Source organism: Neofelis nebulosa, chromosome 13, assembly GCF_028018385.1.
Source record: "Neofelis nebulosa isolate mNeoNeb1 chromosome 13, mNeoNeb1.pri, whole genome shotgun sequence".
NCBI classification, from domain to species: Eukaryota; Metazoa; Chordata; class Mammalia; order Carnivora; family Felidae; genus Neofelis; species Neofelis nebulosa.
The window spans coordinates 22,965,756-22,981,248 of record NC_080794.1 but is presented as its reverse complement, the minus strand read 5'-3'; the positions used below and the strand labels follow the sequence as shown (position 1 = coordinate 22,981,248).

General features: G+C 47.3%; 1 long non-coding RNA gene across 1 annotated transcript; it reads left to right on the top strand.

The window, feature by feature from the left end:
• The first annotated feature begins 2,763 nt into the window (after nt 1-2,763).
• LOC131492657 (uncharacterized) lies at nt 2,764-14,147 on the top strand. Its single transcript, XR_009252218.1, has 3 exons — nt 2,764-2,871; nt 4,212-4,304; nt 14,027-14,147. It is a non-coding gene; the product is annotated as an uncharacterized LOC131492657 (long non-coding RNA).
• Nucleotides 14,148-15,493: the final 1,346 nt, after the last annotated feature.

Sequence of the window (15,493 nt, the reverse complement as noted above, 5' to 3'; positions counted from 1 at the left end):
CAAAATGGCAAAGATGAAGTCAAACGTTCACTCGGCACAGACCACATGATACTCTACCTGGAAAACCTGACAGAATCCACAAAAAGTCTTCTCGAACTGATACATCAATTCAGCAAAGTCGCAGAACACAATATCAATGTACAGAAACCCATCGCATTTTAATATACCAATAAAACAAAACAGAAAGAGAACTAAAGAAACTGATCATGTTCACAGTTGCACCAGGACCATAAAATACCTATCAATAACCTCAACATACTAATGAACCAATCCAAAGATATAAAAGTTCTGTGTGCTGAAAACGATACAAGGGTTATGAAGGAAATTGAAGAAGACACAAAGAAATGGGAAAACATTCCATGTTCCTGGATTCGAAGAATGAATATTGTAAAAATGTCAATACCATCCAAAGCAATCTACACATTCAATGCAATCCCCATCAAAATCGTGCCACCATTCTTTCCAAAGCTAGAACAAATAATGCTAACGTGTATGGAACCACAAAAGACCCCAAATATTCAAAGTAATATTGAAGAAGGAAACGAAAGCAGGAGGCATCAGAGTCCCAGATTTTAGCCTCTGCTACAAACCTGTAATCATCAAGACAGTATGGTATGGGCACACAAACAGACACATAGGCCAATGGAACAGAATAGAGAACCCAGATTCAGACCCACTAATCCTCCACAAAGCACGAAAGAGTATCCAATGGAAAAAAAACACAGACTCTTTAACCACTGGTGCTGGGAGAACTGGACAGCAACATGCAGAAGAATGAAACTAGACCACTTTCTTACAGTGTACACAAAAGTAAACTCAAAATGGATAAAGGACCTGAATGTGAGACAGGAAACCATCAAAAGCTGAGAAGAGAAAGCAGGAGAAAACCTCTCCGACCTCAGCTGTGGCAATTTCTTACATGACACGTCTCCAACGGCAAGGGAATTAAAAGCAAAAATGAGCTGTAGGGACCTCATCAAGATAAAAACCTTCTGCACTGCAAAGGAAACAAGCAACAAAACAAAAAGACAACAGATGAAATGGGAAAAGATATTTGCAAATGACGTATCAGACACAGGGCTAGTATCCAAACACCTATAAAGAACTCACCAAACTCCACACCTGAAAACAAATAATCGGGTGATGAAATGGGCACAAGACATGAATAGGTACTTTTCTGAAGAAGACATCCAGATGGCCAAGAGACATGACAAGATACTCAACATCACTCATGATCAGAGAAATACAAATCAAAACCACACGGTGGTCAGAGTGGCAGAAATGAACAAATCAGGACACTATAGATGCTGAAGTGGATGGGGAGAAACAGGAACCCTCTGGCATTGTTGGTGGGAAGAAAAACTGGTGCAGCCACTCTGGAAACAGTGTGGAGGTTCCTCACCACATTAAAAAAAGATCCACCCTATGACGCAGCAATAGCACTGCTAGAATTCAGGGGATTCAGGAGTGCTGATGCACAGGGGACTCGTACCCCAGTGTTTATAGCAGCATTTGCAACAATAGCCACATCATGGAAAGAGCCTAAATGCCCGTCAATGGACAAATGGATCAAGAAGATGAGGTTTCTATATACAATGGAATACTACTTGCAATGAGAAAAGATGAAATCTGGCCATTTGTAGCAACGTGGAAGGAACTGCAGGGTGTTCTGCCAAGTGAAATAAGTCAGGCAGAGAAAGACAGATACCATATGTTTTCATTCATATGTGGATCCTGAGAAACTTCACAGAGGGGAGGGGAAAGGGGGAAACAAGTTGCAGAGAGGGAAGGAGGCATACCCTAAGGGGCTCTGAAATACTGAGAACAAACTGAGGGTTGATGGGAGGTGGGGGAGAGGGGAAAGTGGGTGATGGCCATCGAGGAGGGCACCTGTGGGGATGAGCACTGGGTGTTGAATGGAAACCAATTTGACAATAAATTATATTGAATACAAGAAAAAAGAAAAGATGCTCAAAGTCACTCCTCATCAGGGGACTACAAATCAGAGCCACACTGAGATGCCACCTGACACGGATCAGAGTGTGCCTGTGGGTGGGCAGTCAGCACTGCTGCTTTGCTGGGACACAGTGTGTCCTCCAAAAGCGACAAGGGGTGGGGGGGTCTCGCGCTTTGGGAAACATGGACAATCAGGAGCAGCGAGGCTCCAATGTAGCCCAGGGTGTCCCGAAGCTGGCCCAAACGTGGCCCATCAGCGGCATCGGGGCTCTTACAGGCTCCCGAGCCCCTGTCGGTGGCTGAGGAGCGGGGTGGGGGAGGGGCTTGGAAAGAGCACAGACTTGGGTTATGATTGCACGGAGACCCGCCCATGCATATTTTTGGGGGTGGTTTTGGCTTCTTGGCTAGTTTTCTAGAGCAGTTTTCGCAAACGTGAGAGGATCCTCCAGAGATTTCACACACATTCCTGCTCTTACTGAGGCACAGCCTCTCCCCTGAGCAGGTATCCGCAACCCCCGCCAGGGCGATGCCTTTGTCACAGCCCCAAACCTGTGCTGATGTGTGTCCCTCGCCCAAGGTCCGCAGCTGAGATCGGGTTCGCCTCTGACGTTGTACCCGAGTGCGTTCCGGCGGGTGCGTGATGAGGAGTCTCTGCCGGTGCAGCGTCCCACCGGGTAGTGTTTCCTCCCTGACGCAGTAGTTTCCGTTGGTGCTGGCGCCACAGCGCATTTGCCAGGCGGAGAGGTGGGCGGGAGGCCGGCGGGCTCTTGAGGGCGATAGGAGCCCGCATGCGCTGTGGAGGGCGAGGGAGGTGCCCTTCTGAGCATCCGGGTTCTCCCTTGCTAGAAGTCTTCCACCTACGAAGATGTCGCCCTGGGGCCCCTGTTTCTCCGAAGACCGTCCCGATCGAGGCAGGTGAGTTCTGGTGGACCCAGTGCCGCTCGGACTCCGCAGAGGCCACAGTGCCAGCCGTGAGAGGCCGGGTGGCTCGAGGCGCCCTGGTTCTGCTCACTTGTGGGACAGCATTTGGCCACCCTCGGGAGGAAGGCCGGCCTGTCCGTGTGGACGCCCGCAGGCTCCCGTGAGTCAGTCGTGGTGGCCGCTCTGTGGCGGCGGGATGGTGTGGGGGGTGCCTCCCGTGGCAGTGCTGGCTTAACCGCTCGGCAGGCAGTAAGGGCCCTTCTCACTGCAGGTAGTGGCTTCTGGGAGGTTCTCCGGGTGCCCGCCTCAGCCGCGGCTGTCCTGTAAGGAGTGTGCCGCCCGCCCTCGCAGAGGCTGTCGGAGACCTTCCCGCCTTGTCCGTCCCCTGACCCCACACAGGCTGCACACGTTCTGTCCCCCGAGGCGGCTGCCACGAACAGAGGCCGCCTTAGGCCCTTGCGTCCTGTGGGCCAGGCCCTAGAGAGTCTGGTGAGCTGGGGAAACCCTATAGAAATTGGGAAGTTGACGAGAAGAAGGGGACAGTGTCCTTTGTTCCCTGGTCAGTGTTTCTCAGACTCGGTGGTGTCGGGACACTTGGACATCAGGGGATTATTGAGGGCCCCAGAGAGCCTTCGAGTGTGGGGGTTGTGTCTCTGGATCTCTACTGTGGTGAGATTAAACCGAGAATTGAAGCGGGCACCTGGGTGGCTCTCTGTGTTAAGGGTCCGACTCTGGCTCAGGTGGTGATCTCACAGTTGATGGTTTAGAGCCCCATGTGGGGCTCTGTGCTGCCAGCTGCCAGCCTGGACTTGTCTCAGATTCTCTGTGTCCCTCTCCCTCTGCCCCTCCCCTTCACGTGCCCTGCGTCTCTCTCTCTCAAAAACAAACATTAAGGAAACCAAACCAAATCCCAGCATCTCAGATGTGATGAACTCACTTAAAGACAATAAATTAGGACAGATTAACGTACTCATACCTTTCGTGCAAAACATACGTACATTTTCAGGACAACACTGTGTAGAAGCGTGGCATTTGCTTAGTGCAAGATCTTTATTGTTCCAGCTGCTTCTGCATTCAGTGTCTTGTGGCCAATGATGTTTAAGAAGGCGATGTGGACTCCCCCAGATGAACAGCTGGAGGCGACTAGGGTGTGGCGGTAGCTCCTCTGGCTTCTGGATGCCCTTTCCTGACTCTGCACTCAGATGGGTGGGGCTTCCTTGCTTCTCTTGGGGGTTAGCTGCCCGCACAGAGCGGCCTAGTTGTGTGGCACGCGGTGGACGTTTGGAACATCCTAGGCCACTACTTTCAGCTGATCTTCCATATTTTTCACTCAGCGAACACATTCTTGGAACCACCACCTGGATGAAGAAATGGAACCTTACCGTGCTTCCTACCTCCTACTGACTCCCACCGAACGTCCCCCAAAGGTAACCACGGTCTTGACTTTCACCAGCGATTGCCTTGGCCTGTTCTTCGCTTCATGTTGAGCCAACCCTTGAGCGCTGTGTGTGCGCAATGCACCTGCTTTCCTTGTGTGGCTGTGCTGGTCCTCCCCTGCTGTCGAAGGCCCAGTGTGTGAGCACAGCACGGTTTATTGTTTCTGCTGTGGCTGCTCCGGTTTGTGCAGAGGCTGCCTGCAGATCCACATGCATTGTATTGGGTTGCCTTGGAGGAGCAGGGCGTGAGTGGTGGCACGTGTCTGTTCCCCACGAGCAACAGCGTGCGGGAGCTCAGGGCTGGCCGATGCCTGGTATTGCCTCTTCTCGTGTGTTAGCTGGTTGCTGGGGCTCAGGTGCTGGGAGGTATGGTGTGTTCGTGGGACACGCCCCTGTGTGTGTCTTGGCCACTTACATGTTTCTTTTGAGAAATAATTGCCTTTTGGAAGCCACTTTGTGATTAGGTTGTGTGTTTTGGTTTTTGTTGATTAGAATGAGTTCTTTCTATGTGTGTGAAATACATCTGTGAATGGCACAGCTTTTCACATTCTTGTGTACGTCTGCCTTACGTTCTCTGTGTTGCCTTGTGGTAAGTTTCTTTGGTTTCTATCCAATAGTATAACCATTTGTATGTTTCTTGCCTTGGATTGGCTAGGGCCTCCAGTACTGTGTTGAAGGGAAGTGGTGAGAGTAGGTGTCCTTGTCTCCTCCCAGATATGAGAGAGAAGGGTTTCATAATTTTTTGTATACTTAATATTTTTTAAAGTTTCTTTCTTTCTTTATTGATTTAGAGAGCATGCATGGGAAGGGGAGTTGGAGGGGGGAAAGCGAGTGGATCCCAAGCAGACTCCGCACTGTCAGCAGAGTCTGATGCCAGGTTTGAACTCATGAACCGTGAGATCATGGCCTGAGCTGAAATCAAGAGTCAGACGCTTCACCGACTAGAAGCCACCCAGGTGTCCCAAAGAGTTCAGTATTTTACCACTACATGTGACACTTACCGTGGAATTACTGGTAGATAGTTGTATCAAAACATGAAAATTCTCCTCTGTTTTTAGTTTGCTCTGATTTTTTAACAATCATCAAAGAAATAATAATACTAAATTTTCTGAAATGTGTTTTGTGCATCTTTGGGGACAAGTGATTTGTGTAATGTTGTGGTTTAACTGAAAACAACTTTTGCCCTTCTAGATTAATCCAAACCTGATGTCTATGCATTCTCTTTGCACTGGATTCCATTTGTAAAAAGTGTGCTTTAGATTCTTGCATGTGTATTCAAGAGAGAGGTGGGTGTTCCCTTGCACCCTCTTGTGCCGTCCTTGCTGGGGTTTGGGTTTAAGGTCGTGCTGGCCTCCTAAAACAACGTAGGAAGAAGCACTCCTTGTGCTTTCCCAGAAGAGTTTTTGTATGTGTTCTTTTCTTTTGGGAAGAAGTGCTAGGCCAACAGCTGGTGTAGGGTTTTCCTTGTGAGAAGGGTTTTCATTGCAGATTCCTTTCTTAAGTGGAAATAGGAATTTTCTGATTTCCCATATCTTCTTGTGTCTATTTAGATAAGGCATTTTGTTTTCTAGGAGTTTGCTCAGACCTCCCAGACTTTCCAAGGAATAAGTTTCAACTGGTTTCTAAAACCCCCCTATCTGCAGCATCTGGTGTGATATTTGCTTTAGAACTTCTTGATATTGGTACTTTGTGCTTTGTTTCTTTTTCATAGAACCAACTTGGGCTTTTTTGATTTCTGTCATTTACTATTTGTTTCCTGCAGCACTGATTTCTGCCCTTTTGTTTTCCATCTACTTGGTGATTGTTTGCTGTCCCATCTGGTAGTTCTTGAACTAAATCCTTCATTTGATTTTTAGCCTTTGTTCCTTTCCAGTATGTGTATTGTATTTACTTGCTTATTAGTGTGTTGATTCATTTCAGAAGGAGAGCATGAGCAGGGCAGAGGGTCAGAGGGAGAGAGAGAGAGAGACAGAGAAAGAGAAAGAGTCTCGAGCAGGCTCCTCACTCCGTGTGGAGCCAGGCTGGGGATCGATCTTGTGGCCGTGGGATCATACCCTGAGCCAAAATCAAGAGTTGGTCACCAAGCAACTGAGCTATCCTATGATATATGTATTCTAAAGCTATGAGTCTCCCTTTAAGCACACCTTTCCTGATCTCACAAGTTTTGATAAGCCAAATGTTTATTATCTTTTATGTGAAACTATTTCCTAACTTTCATTGTGGCATCTTTTTCTTAATTCATCACAATGTTTAGGAGCATAACACATCTTGATGTTTCGGGGGATTTTCTCGTTCTCTTTGTGCAGATTTCTAGCTTAATTCCATGAAGGTATCTGTCTCAGTGTTTTGGGGTGGTTGTAACAAAATACCATAGACTGGCTGCCTAATAAGAAACAGAAACTTCTTTCCTACAGTTGAGGAGACTGGGAAGTTCTCAAGATCAAGGCATCTGCAGATTCCGAGTCAGGGGAGAGTCAGCTTCCTGGTTCATCGACAGCCTGCTTCTCCCTGTCCTCCTGTGGTGGCAGGGGTGACGGTGCTCTCTCAGCCGCCCATGACTGGTCATCACCGGAAGTCTCCCTGTCTTTCTCCCATCACTTTGGGCGTGATGAATTGTTGCGGGAAATGAACTGTGAATCTAATGGTATCCGTCAATATGCCCTGCAGTATTTCAGTCCTTTGTGATGAGCTGACTTTCCTAATGGCCTGGCATATATTCGTTTTCATGAACTGTTCCTTGGGCACGTGAAAATAATGTGTATTGGGGGAATGCAGTAGTCTCTATTTATAGGTTAGATGAAGTTTGTTAATGACAGAATTCAGATTTTAGTAACCACTTGAAACCAAGTAAGGAATAGGCGAGAATGAGTTTAATAATATAACTAACAGGTATATCCAAAATATCATTTCCGTGTATAGCCGGTGTGAGAAAAAATTATATATGATTTTGAATTCTCTTTTTTCACGTTGTCTTTAAAACGTGGTGTGCATTTTATACTTTGCACACGTCGCACTTTGAGGAGCCGCGGTTCAAGTACTTGCAATAAAGCACGTGACCCCATATTGGACAGCCCCGTCACACTGCCTTGAGTTTTCTGTTGTCGTCAGTTCTGTCAGATACTGAGAGATGTATCGTCAAGTCTCCCATCGTGCTTATGGATGTGGCTCTTTTTCCTTTTCTATGTTTGTCAATTTTTCTGTATTTTGAGATGGCGTTATTAGGTCTATGCAAGTTTAGAAGTTTTGTTCTCTTGGTAGATGGAACTTCCATCGCGAAATGTTCCTCTTTGTCTCTAGTAGAGCTTTTTGCTGTAGAGGTTACTTTATTGGAGGGTCCTGGTGGCCACATCAGTTTTCTGTTCGGTAGAGTTTGTCTGGGGATCTTTTACTTCCACCTGTCTGTGATCTTACGTTTTAAGGTATACCTTTGTGACCAGGGTATGGTAAGTTTCCTTCTAACGCATTTGAGAGTCAACCTTTTGCTTGCAGTATTTGTGCACACGTAATGACTGATATGTTAGTTTACACGTACCGTATTATTAGTTTCTTCTTTGTCCCAGCTGTTCTGTCTTCCTTTGGTCTCTAGCCTTCGTTTAGAAGCAGGAAGGAGTTTTTAATTGTACATTGATCTGTTAGGTTAATTGGAGTGTATCTATTTCTATCTATTTCAGAAATAGAATGTATCTATTTCTATTTCTGGAATGTATATCTATTTCAGGTGCATTTTAAACTGACCCCTGCCTGATTCAGGACTTGTACTGCTTCCCTGACACTGCTCTCTCCTTTTATCTTTTCTTTTTTTTTAAGATTTATTTGTTTTTTGAGAGAGACATAATACAATCGGGTGAGGGGCAGAGCAGAAAGGAAGACACAGAATGTGAAGCGGGTTCCAGGCTCTGAGTCATCAGCACAGAGTCTGACACGGGTCTCCAACTCACACACCGTGAGATCTTGACCTGAGCCAAAGTCGGACACTCAACTGACTGAGCTACCCAGGCGCCCCTGCTCTTTTCTTTGACACTTGAACCAGACTGAACTCCTCTTCACCTTTTGTTGGGTGATATTTTTACGTTTTAGATGGATTTGGCATTGTTGTCATTGTTTCGTGCACTTAATGCTTGTTAAGTTTTGTTCTCATAGTTACCCTTTCTGTTGTGATGTTGTTCTGCAAGCCTTGTTTTTTCATATTTCTTTCAGAGACTACATTTCTTTTCTGCAACAAGCTGCTTTAATATTGATTTTAGTTTGTGTCTGTAGTTGATGTGTAGTCATGGTTTTTGTGCGTGCGTGTGTGTGTGTGTATGTGTGTGTGTGTTGTTTTTGTTTGTTGTTCAGTTTTTATTTTTGTTTTTGCTTCTGTTTTGCCTGAAAAACATCTTTACTTTGCCTTCACTGTGAAGAATGTTTCTGTTAGGTAAAGACTTCCAGGTTGGTGGCTATTTTAGTTCACCTTTCATACATGCCAATCCATCATCTGGCTTCATTTGCTTTTCTTGAAGAGTCAGCTGGTAGTGTTGTTGTTGTCCCATGGAAGGCGGTCTCTTTGTCCTCTCAAGACTGTTAACATCTTTTTGCCTGAGGTGTTCCTTGTGGAGTCACTCTCTTGGTTCTTTTATCAGTTTTGATTCTTATCTTTTTAGTGAAATGGTACTACCCATTCTGTGTTTCCTCTACTTTGTGGGCTCCTATTGGACCTTTGTACCATATCTTCTGTGTCTTTTGGGCTTGTGTATTTTCTTGACGTTTTCTCTGTGTATGGTCTAGATATATTTTTACCTACCTATCTTTCAGTTCACTGAGGCTATTCACCTTTGTCTAGTCTGATGTGAAGCCCACGGACTGAGTTCTTAATGCCATTAACAAGATTTTTTAGTCTTTTAATTATGTTGGAGAGCTAGATAGAGTGGGAGCAAGGGAAGAACAGAGAGAGAGGGAGACATAGATGCCGAAGCAGGCTCTAGGCTCTGCACTGTCAGCACAGAGCCCAACGCGGGGCTCAAACTCCCGAATCATGAGATCATGACCTGAGCTAAAGTCAGATGCTTAACCAACTAAGCCACTCAGGCACCTGGAGATCGTAATTTTAGCTCCGATAATTTGCAGTTTGAGAATCTGTTTTGAGTCTCTGAAAATTTCCCATTTGTCAAGAATGGTTTTTGGACAGTTGACTTTTGCATCCAATCACTCCAGTCTATGTGTCTCCTCTTGGTCTGTTTCTCTTCTTTCTTCTTTGGGTCGATATGATGTAAAACCTTTTTTTTTTTAATGTTTATCTATTTATTTTGAGGGAGAAAGAAAGTGAGAGCAGGGGTGGGGGTAGAGGATGGGGGAGAGAGAGACACTGTTGAGCAGACGCTCTTTTCTGTCAGTAGAGAACCCAACCCAGGGCTCAAACTCACAAACGTGAGCCGAAACCAAGTGTTGGTCACTTAAACGAGTAGACTGAGCTATCCAGGTGTGTCTCTTTTTTTGTTTGCTTGTTTGTTTCTTTCCTTTTCTTATTAAAAGAATTTTTTTTGTTAATATAATTTACTTTTGAGAGGGAGAGAGAGGTAGAAACAAAACTTGAGCAGGGGAGGGGGAGACAAAGTGGGAGACACGGAATCCAAAGCATGGTCCAGGCTCTTGACTATCACCACAGAGCCTGACGCGGGACTCAAACCATAAAGCGTCAGATCATGACATGAACCAAAGTGGGATGCTTCCCCGACTGAGCCACCCAGGCATTCCTTTCATTTCCTTGCCTTGCTTTGCCTTGCTTTGCCTTGCCTTTCCCTTCCTTTCCTTGCCTTTCCTTGCCTTGCCTTGCCTTGCCTTGCCTTTCCTTGCTTTGTCTTGCCTTGCCTTGCCTTTCCTATCCTCTCCTTTCCTTTCCTTTCCTTTCATTTCCTTGCCTTTCTTTCCTTTCCATTTTTTTCTTTTCTTTTCTTTTCTTTTCTTTTCTTTTCTTCTTTTTTCTTTTCTTTTCCTTTCTTTTCTTTTCTTCCTTTTTCTTTTCTTTTTTCTTTTTTTTTCTTTTCTGTTCTTTTCTGTATTTTTTGGTCTTGCCTTATCTTGTCTTTTCATTTCTTCTTTGTTTTTATTTTTGTGCTGGACTGTATGGAGAAGCATAGAGGCTCTTCATGTGCTTTTATTCCTTCAGCATTTCATCCCACACACCCCGAGTGTGGCGGTTATTGGTCCCACTCAGGCGTGAGTGAGTTGAGACTGGGGCTCAGTCTTTGTAAGGTGCAGTGTGAGCTGGGCTCACGCTGTCCCCCACCCCCGTGTAGACCTCCAGGGTCTCCATTTGGAGGCCTGGAGTATTTCTGAGGACCCGTCCTTGATGCTAGGTCCCAAAGCCCAGTTATTTCCTCCACAGCACAATGAGATGATGGAAGGGTCAGCTTCTCAGGCAGTGCTTGCCGAGTGCCGGGCTCATTTTCTGTGCCTCCCTGTGCTGTCCAGAGCTCGGTTCGCTGCGACTTTCTGCTTGCCTTTCTGTTAGGTTTCCTTTGCAGCTCGTTGGTATATTGCCTGCAATCCCTGAGGAAATTCAGAATCCTCACATGTCTTGAGGGAGAGAGAGGACTCTGAACATTAGAGTTGGCTCAGCGGGCTTCCCTTTTGTTGGGGTCTCAGTCCTTCCAGTTGTGACTGCCTCAGGGTCTCCTTGATGCCTTCAAACATGCTTCAAATTGAATTCATTTTTCCTAGTTCATGATGTGTTGATTAGCAGGCTACTCACATGTATAAGAGCAAGCCAGGGAAGACTGAGAAGTCATAGTAAACATTTTGGTCATCAGCATTTGTTACAAGAGAAAACAAAACCCAGTAGTCCTTGCCTAGTACCCGTCATTCTTCTAAAATGACCATCCGGTTTGCGCACGCTCAGCCAGCGTCCATGGAGTGGTGATGGTGTCAGCCTCCCAGCTCCCTATCCCCACCGCCATGGCCGCCCTCCTCCCCTGTCAGGTGCCTGCCCAGGGCAGGCTTTGTGGTGACGGGCTAGCTATGGCAGGGCTTGATGGTTTTCCCAGAGTTTTTTGTAACGTCCCTTGGCATCTTCCAGACTTTCATAACGTTCCCTCTGTGGCGGTTCTCTTTGGTAGCATTGAATGTCCTTCTTGTCAAGTGCCTGTGTCATGAGCCTCACAGGTCCTCGTGGCCCCTGGTCTGCAGGCTGACTTAGACCCGCTGCGCTCCGGAGCGAGTGAGCCGCCAAGACACGTTTGGTGGTGACCCGTGGGGTTCTGGGTGGCCAGGACATTGTCCAATGCCAAAGAACTTTAGAGGACAGTCCCTTGCTTTCAGCGTACTTCCTGAGTTGAGGGACAGAGCCGGGATGGAACTGGTCCAGGGCAAGGGCTCTGGTTGTGCAGCCAGACCACTGGCCACTGGCACTTGTTGCCTTCAGGACCCTGGGGTGAGCTTCCTACACAGGGCCAGCCGCCCTGATCACACCCCCGCCTGTGTCCGCTCAGACGGTAGCTGCTTCACCCCTTCCTACCCAACATCTTGGTGCTCACTTGTCTTTCTCGTGAATAAATGTCGTTTGTGGCATTTTCCCCCCGACAGGGCATCTCCTTCTGCGTGAAAAACCTGTGCAAGCAGCCATGGTCTCCTCAACTGATTTTCTTGGGTTTTCCCTTTTTGTCTTGGAGTGGTTGACATGCGGTGGATGGTGGTTCCTGCTTCTCTGCAATCTTCTCTGGGGCGTCTGGGAAACCGTGTGCTTCCTCTTCGTGGTAGAAGCTGCTTCTCCTATCATCATGACCATTTGAAAAGCCAAACCCCTTTCTAAATTCACCAAGATATCCTGTGCCTGCATTGAAATGTGCCAGTTTTCGATCCTTCCCTTCCTTCTGCCTTACGTCATGATAATCAGGTCTTCACTTGTCTTGCAGTTTGAGTTGAGTCTGCAGGTGTGCCCATCTCACAGCAGTCCTACATCCACAGAAATGCCACATCTTCCACACGAGACACAAAGATGTCTCACACATAGCACCAGGTTTTTGCATGTGCTGGGGTAGCCGCAGCAAGAGCTTCGAGAATTTCCCTTTCCTTGTGCCTCCATGGTCCTCACGCAGGCCGGCTGGCAGCTGCAGCTGTGGACCTCAGTACATGTCAGGCCATTCAGCCTTTTCTTGTCATACCATGAGTCTTCTCTACATCGCGGGAGCACGTCCAGCATCCCTGGGGACACTTCAAACGGGTCCCAAGGTGTAAATAAGGTTCGTGGCATTGCCCTTAACAGGGTGAAAATGACGCAGGAACCCTGAGAAATCACTTTTCTTCTGGTGCTTGATTTACTGGAGAAAGGAAGTGCTTACCAAGAGCTGATAGCAGATTCGTGCAACACTTGAGTTGACCTCAATAGCAACAGGAAGTGGTGCACACTTCCCCCAGAGGACAGCGTCTGCTACAGCTCGTGTTATGCGGTTAGGACTTAATCCTGCGTCTCCACATTTGTTTGCCTTTCTCTTGACTGCAGATGGCACCAGGTAGGTACGGTCAGTTTCTGTGTGCAAAATGATACGTTTTATCTTGTTAGAGTAGGTTTGTGTATGTTTTCGGATAGGAAATGCTATAATAGCCTAGTATCTGTGTTTATTTCATGCACCCGTGGCCTCCCTTTTACTTACTATCTTTGATATTTCGTAGCTGCTCAGCTCATCTGCCAGTCTTTCCAAATGTCACACATCTCCAGAAAAGTTTCCAATGTATTTATTGGAACAAAAATCGCCACATAAAAATGGGCCTGCACAGTCCTACATCAAGGATCAGATAGGCGTCTGTGGGTTCACCTTGTCAAATCAGATTGCAAGGAACGTGTTCAGTTCTGTGGTAACATTCCCGTTGATTTGGAAAGGGTTAATTTATGAAGGAACTTGAAGTATGTCACCAGTTTGTCCTTGGATTTTCTAGAATGGCTGAAATCAACCACTCTCTTTATTTGGAATGTCAGTTTTTAAGCGAACCTTTATGCCCTCATTTGTCCTACAGAGACAAAAGCTCTGGGGCGCCAGGGTGTCTCCGGGCGTTAAATGTCTGACTCTTGGTTTAGCTCAGGTCATGATGTCCTGGTTCACGGATTGAGCCTTGCACCAGGCTCTGCGCTCGACTGACTGGAGAGTGTGCGTCCACCTCCTTGGAGCCCATCTGTACGCCATGTCCTGGGCGGGCGCTCGGTATTGGCGGGAGAGAAACCCCATGTGGGGTGGTGGGCCCTGGCATCACTCTCCTCAGAGACCCTTCATCCATAATATTTCCTGCTTGACTAAAGAAATAAGTCTTAAATTCTCCCTATCGACAAGAGTCCTACCATCATTTTTGAAAAGCCCATTTGGTATGGTTGACTTGACTGAGACAGGGGTCCAGGCTAAGACAGCAGCTTTTGAGTACCGTCAGCCTTTCCCCGCTGCCGCTCCACAAGCCTGCTTGCCAGACGAGGCCAGAGGCTGGGGATGGGCAGCAGGCTTCTCGGCCTGTTGCTCCCGAGTCAGCAGAGCTCCTGAGTCCTAGACCTGCCAGGCACCTGAAAACGTCTGTCCCCTTGAGTGTCGGTCCCTCCGAAAATCCCCGGGACTCCTGTGGGTGGTGAGGAGGGGACTGGTGTGTGTGATGCTACTTGAGGGTGGTGGGTGCTGGGACTCTGGAGGGCCACGGAGGCCTGGTGTGCTCTGGTAAAGACCCCCTGTGTCTCTCCACTTTTGTCCCCTCTCCGACCCCAGGAGTGTGCAGCTCTCGCTGCAGAGCTCCACACCTGCAGGGAGCAGCTCGTGCAGAGAGAGGAGGAGATCGCCAACCTGAAGGCGGAGAGAAACAACACCAGGGTCAGTAGGTGCACTGCCAGGGTCTTTCAACACAGGACACCATTCACTCCCCTTGTCTACATGTCCCCATGGATTTGGCTGGGACCTATTGTTCTCAAACCTTGTTTGATCCGTGAGGAGGAGTGAGGCTATTTTAACACATTCGAGGGGATGGCTCCCTACCTGGGCACTGAATTGAAGGGATTCAGACTTGGTTTTGCATTTGGTGAACTTGAGGCCCGGAATTGAAGTTGTTCTTGAAACACGCTTTTCCTTTTGCCTCTCCCGCTAGGTGCTCCTGGAACACTTGGAGTTCCTAATCTGCAGACACGAGAGATCTCTCAGGAGAACATTGGTGAGGCGACAGGCGAAGACTCAGGCCGGCGTGTCCAGTGAGGTGGAGGTGCTCAAGGTCCTGAACTCCATATTGGACAACGACAAAACGGAGGATGAAATGGTGTGCCTTGCCATGGCGGTTCTCAATTTGTGCACATGCTGTGTGTTATAGGCACACTTTGTGTGTTTGTGTGACTTGAGTTTCCTTTTCATCTTCTTGAATTCTTGTAAGAAGACAGGTCTGTATGGTTAAAAAGCAGTAGTTGGTGGAAATGTGTGTATCGATTGGCTAGTACAAATTACATAATGTAATTTATTTCAGGGAAGATTTGTCTCCAATGTTAAATTGAAAGCTGTTAACAAGCAAGTTTGTGAACAGGAGCATCCGTGAAAAAACTTACCAGCATTCTGTCATGTTATTTGAGGCAAAGGGGATCTTAGGGTAACTGTACAGTAAGGCCTAGTGAAAACACCTCTGTGTACAAGCTCAATCCCTTTGTTTCCAGGTGAGAGAGCAGTTACGTGTGGCACTGGAGAGGTGTAGTTTCGTAGAAGAATTAGAGGCCACACGCAGAGTTCAGCTGCAGACCTCATGACAGGATTTGATTGGAGGGGGTTTCCTTTTTATCCATTGTTTTAAAAACAACATATGAAGACTAGCAGTGGGGGCCCTCACATGTTGCTTCCCTTTCTGGCTTTCAAAGGTGCAGAGCCAGATGAAAGAGCTCCTGGCTACCCTGTGCACTCTCGTGGCCAAGCTGGAAGAGGAGCTAGACATCTCAAGGAAAGACCTCATCCTTTCTCAAGCAATGAACACCATATTACAAAGAGATGTCCATGAAGTGAGTGTCGGATGAAATGGCCACACCGTCGTCTAGCCAAACGTGGGGTGTTTGGTTCGGTCATTGCCCAGTGTGTCCTTCATCTCCCACGGGTTTTGAACGTTTGGATTTTGGTAGAAGTAGCAGCAGAACGGGATGTGACTCCGGGGCCTAGGCGGGCTGCCTCCCCGTCTGCGCGGTGGAATCTGTCCTCCCTGGGTTCTCCCCT